A 5,710-nucleotide genomic window follows, 5' to 3' on the forward strand; every position below is an offset into this window, starting at 1 on the left:
TCCACCACTAACGCTTCTTGTCTGCTCTAACAAGGACAACTCCCATAACTGGTGATGCCACACGCCCTCTGCTGATCTCATCTCATCACACTACTGTGATGGCTTGAGTGTGGGATGTGCTGTACACATACTGTGTCTGCGCCTCCCAGTGGCCCTGTCTTAGGGGGTGGTAGCATATTTAGGAAGTGGATCCTCAGGGGCAGGCCTTATAGGTGTCCCGTACTTCCCACCTAATCTTTTTCTTTCCCTCTCCTTCCTCATCTGCAAAGCTTCAGGGAATCCCAGCCTCATACACCCTGCCACCAAGAACTCCAACATGCCTACCCAACTGTGATGGATTTACCCTGAAACAAACCTTGCCCACCTTACGTTGCTTCTGATCAGGTATTTGGTCACAGCGGCGAGAGAAGTAACTAACGCATGGCCTTCAGCCTTTCGTGGTAGGGCTGTGTTTATAAACCCTTCGTCACCACAGAGCCTACAAAGGCCACCTCTGTGTTTGCTGAATGAAACAAGCAAACCAGCAAAGCACAAAGCCCGCGTACATTCCGGGGTGTTTAGTGCGTTAATAGACAGGATTTTCTGTGATGTGTCCACTCTAGTGAGATGGATTGCAAGAGGCTGAACTTACAGGTTCCTGCTGTTTGTGCTTGGCCAGTTCAATGCATCATGGCTGACTGGGCAAGTGGGAACACAAAATTAGTCTTGTTTTACCATGATGCATAAAGCCCTTTCTAAAATAACAAAAATGCTGCACAGTCCTACCTGATAGTAATAGAAGAAAGAAGCAGCATGTTCTGACCTGGTGGTCTCAAATTTATAAGATTGTTGTCACTCAAAGGACTGTAAAATCTAGCTAGCTACCTACAGGGAGCCCTCTAATGGGTGCTACTGGCAGGGTAAGAGCCTTATTATGCTGCCCTCTGACCTCTTTGGGCTGCTGACCAGTGACCCCTGTTATACTGGCCAGTCATGGGTGTATCCCAATAAGTAGAAACTAAGAAAGGATATCCAGGGGCTGGGGAGATGGCTCAGTGGATAAAGCGTTTGCTGTCCAAACATGAGAATCCAAGACGAGCCCCCAGGACCCACATAATGTTGGGTGGGTGTGGTGACCTCCCTGTAATTCGGGCGCAGGGAAGGTGGAGACTGGCCATCACCGGTGCAAGCAGGCAGGCTGGAGTAGCTGTGTCTGTGAAGCCAGAGTTCAATTAAGAGAGCCCCTGTCTCAATGAATGAAGCTGAGAGCAGTGATATCAGCCTTGGGCTTCCACATGCACCCACATGCATGTGCTAACACACACACACACACACACACACACACACACACACACACACACAAGCACACAATAAATACATGCATAGAAGCTAATTTTCAAAAGGGTTAAATGTAATACTACTAAGTAACAAATATCAGGAAAGAAGCTTGCTGTACTTGACTGCAGTGTCTTGTTCAGAATAAAACTTACACAAAGTGAGGCAGGAAGGGTTCTGATAATGATTTAATTTTATTTTCTTTTGTTTGTTTTTTCAAGACAGGGTTTCTCTATGTAGCCCTGGCTGTCTTGGAACTCACTCTGTAGACCAGGCTGGCCTCGATCTCACAGAGATCCACCTCCCTCTGCCTCCCTGAGCATGACTTAATTTTTGAGAGAAACAGGTCTGGGGATTACAACAGAGACTGAGAAAAGGCATAAATTTCACCCCAACATGCATGCATGAGGTCAGGGTGACCTTAAATGACTCTTAGATAGGAAAGTGGGAGATGTGGGCCTTGGTGCTAAAGAGCTTGCCTGAGGCACATAGGGGAATACACTGAGCTAAAAACAAAGCTGTGAGATTTATCAGCATTTTCGCTATTTGCAAGTTAATTTCATGACGATTATACAAACGCTATGAAGGTGCTCTTTAAATTTGCCCATAACTAACATTTTTTTCACTACATCCTTTTAGGTTTGAGTCTGATATTAGTCAGATCAGGAACAAAAGGAAGCCAGTGGGCCGCAGGAAGCAATGCTGTCTCCATCTCCTTCCGTCCGGGAGTCCAGGCGTTTCTGTCATTAGAGCTGATGCTAAGATCTGAAATTGTTTTTACAGAGTTATTGATGAGTGTATCTAAGCAGAGCCCAAGTCAAATTACAGCATATTATGGAAGCAAGAGCTTCCTTCAGGCTTTACAGTACTGTGCTGTGAGAGACGCCTGGGCCTATTACAAAGCTGCCATGAATATTGTGTCCAGACCATAAGTCATCTCGGTTTTAACCAAATTAAGTCTCTACTGCATGACTCGGATTGTGAGCTTTATAATCACGACAGTGTAACTACAGATGTGGGATGGCCTTAAGAGAAACGAAAGAGCATGCCTTGCACACAGTAGGCACCCAGCAGAACCAAAGCATGTGCCGTGCACACAATGGGAACACAACAAACATTTGTTAAACTAAAGATGCTCCTGAGCCAGCTATAAATGTTTCCTATAAGTGAACAGGCAGAACAAGAGCCGCCAAGCCTATACACTTTAAAAAATCAGACCAGATGTGTGAAACGATGTCCTGAAGGAGCCCGTGGGACTCACGGTAGCCAGGGTATTAATGAGCAACCATACATACTCTCTGAGAACAGCAGGTGCTCCTCTATGTCACTGGCCAATCAACCTCCTAGGAGAAAGAGTAATAAAAGGGTAAGTATGCTAAAATCTGCTTTTATAAACCACGACTACTTTAAGGCCACTTGCAAGTAGACAAAGGATAAAGTTTTTTTATGGAAATAATATTCTGTGAATTCCATTATACACTAAACAACTAAACAAATCTTTCCTCCCTCTATTGCCACATAGCCCAGGCTAGCCCAAAACTTAGTTTGCAGCCCAAACTGGCCTCAAACTCATGACTCTCCTGCCTTATCCTCCCAGCGCTCAGATTACAGACCTGTATCAACATGGCCCCGGTAAAATACACATGCAGTTCTCCAGGGAAAAAATGATATATTTTTGAACTCCAACAATGAGCTCTATTTTCTATAAGCATCTGAGTTTTCACCCGATAGGAAGAGCACTCGTACTTGTTGACTCTACAAGACAATGGTGTTCTTTAAGCCATGGGTGATGATGAAGAATACCCAGAAGTCCATGCAAAGGTAAGTCCCTGATACAATACCTCTGTACTGAGATGATAAAGAGGAATACAGAGATGGCTCAGCGGTTAAGAGCACTGGCTACGTTTCCAGAGGTTCTGAGTTCAATTCCCAGCAACCACATGGTGGCTCACAGCCATCTATAATGAGATATGGTGCCCTCCTCTGGCAAGCAGGTGAACATGCCAGATGTACACATAAATAAATCTTTAAAAAAGAAAGAAAGAAAGAAAGGAAGGAAGGAAGGAAGGAAGGAAGGAGGAATGTAGAGCGCAGATTTACGGAAAAGAATAAAGAGGGCCGAGAAGATGCTCAATGGGGGAAGCACTGCTGTGGGAACACAAGAACCTGAGTTCTGATCCACACTAGTAGTGTAAAGCTGGGCACAGTGTATCTGCAACCCTGTGATGGAGGCATAAAAAGAGAGGATGCCAAGTGTTCCCTGGCCAGGGAGCTTCATTGAAATAATAAGCTTCCAGTTCAGTAAGAGACCCCGTCTCAAAACAAATGAAAAAAGTAGAAAGCAATAAAGGAAGACACAAGACAGTAGCCTTTGGCATCCACACATCTGTGCACAGGCGTGGGCAGCCCCATGCACATATGTGCACATATTACAACTATTTTTAAAAGGAGAAAAGAAGATAGACAAGACGACTTGGGTTTCTGTGGTTTTTTTCTTTATGAATCCACATAAAAGGAACTTTCTAGAAGCCCTTTGCAGGAGGGATTCTGAAATAAAATCTATTCTTTTTATCTGGCACAGGTTTAAACGGCTGGAGTAAGGCTAGCAGCCATGTTTTGAATCATTGGGAGTTTTAAAAAGTTGGTACAGAATTTGTGTTTGCGCTGGTGATTATGTTTCTCTGCAAACAGTGAGTTGGGTCAGCAAAATAAAGGGCAAGATTACCTGCACATCTATGTTTAAAGACATGTACAGACATTTTTAAATGTCATGCTTGTAAATTTACGAGCACAAATGACTCAAGCTTAACTCTGGAAGAAGGAGGGAGCTATCCATCCTAACAGTTTTGTTTTGTTCAACATATAAATTCTTATTATAATATTTTGAAATACAATGAAAGAAACGTAAAAATCTGAGCAAGACAGGCTTGGTTGGGAGGAAGACCAAGACTTGAAGGGAAATAAATCATCTTTGGAACATAGGGTTTCTTTGCAGAACTTTTGTGTTTAGGTCCGATGTGGACTGGGCTCTGGCTGCAAACCAACAGCTACAGAGAGCCTCGAAAGTTCCCTTCCACTTTGTCCACCTTCCATGGTTACTCGGGTCGCCATGGTGCTCACTGGGGTCTATACACATCCTGTTAGGCAAGGCGCCAACACCGCTGAGATGCCTCGGCAGAGACCCACGAAGGGGTTAAATGCAAAGCACGAGAATTAAAGTTAAGCAGTAAAAGCAATAAGTGTTTTACTTCTATCTCATTTGGGACCTCCTAAGGGAAGAAACTAGTGAGCTATGCAGACTTGAGGGGAAATAAAAAAAGAAATTGTCCCAATGCTATTCAGTAATCAATTGGAAATAAAAAAAATCAGGCGGTATCAGGCAATAAAATATGGAATTAGGATAGAGCGCTTGCCTGGGGGTATATCCTGTAGAAAAGGTTATTTTTCATGATTTATACGGGTGTTTCAAGAAGCTTGGGAATGCCACAGGAGAAATGAAGACTTCAAAAAGCTTTCCACTGTTCTGCAAACGCTTCCATAATGCTTGTTTATGTTTCAGGGTGGGGGTTGGGGAGGGATTGTACAACGAGGTGGAACGGTTATTGACCAGATTGATCATGGGAACAAATCTGCCGGTGGTAACCTTGTTTAATGATATGTTGCCGGGCTCAGCACCTTGCTGAGGCTGTGATTCTTCACCGGCTGGGGCCGCATGATGGATCGCGGTGGGAAGCTGATGGGGCCATCACTCACCGCCTCAGCGACACCTGCAGCTCCCTGACACCGGTCCCTGCTGAGCAGAGCAGCCAGGCTGCAGGGGCCCAAAGGGAGACAGACGCTAGTGCTCCTCAGAGGGGCACGTCGGAGCCCCCGCCCTGCACCTTCCTCTGGAGGGCATTGCCTTTAAATGTGTGTACACGATGCCCCTCCACCAGCTGTCGGCTTCAGCAGCTTAGACTTCTCCGTTTTCCTTCTCACATGGTGGCGTCTTAGCTTTTATTTCACTGTGGACTGACTTGAATATAAGAACGTAAAGATTCAGAATCCATAATTATTTCCTAGCAGAACATAAAGTCACATTTAATCATCCCCCCCCCCTATTTTTAATAATCAAGTTAGTGGCCTGGTTTGCAGAAGGAGATCTGTTACATGCATCTGTGTTACTAATGATGCTCGGCCAGGAGGGAGCCTGGGAAGAGCCAGATCTGAGCCCTTTATCTCTGTAGCAAGCACCTCATACATCATTGCAAAGAAAAGTGCAAAGCCATATGCCATTGGCTTGAGAAAGAACAAAGTATGTGGGCAGGTCACATTCCTGTGTGACCTCTCTATTCAACTGGCCTGTGATAGCCAGGCCCCATTGCCTATTCCATTAGATCTAGACTTGCCTGCCTAT

The sequence above is a fragment of the Acomys minous genome (genome assembly GCF_964271855.1).
Source record: "Acomys minous genome assembly, chromosome: 1".
Taxonomy (NCBI): Eukaryota; Metazoa; Chordata; class Mammalia; order Rodentia; family Muridae; genus Acomys; species Acomys minous.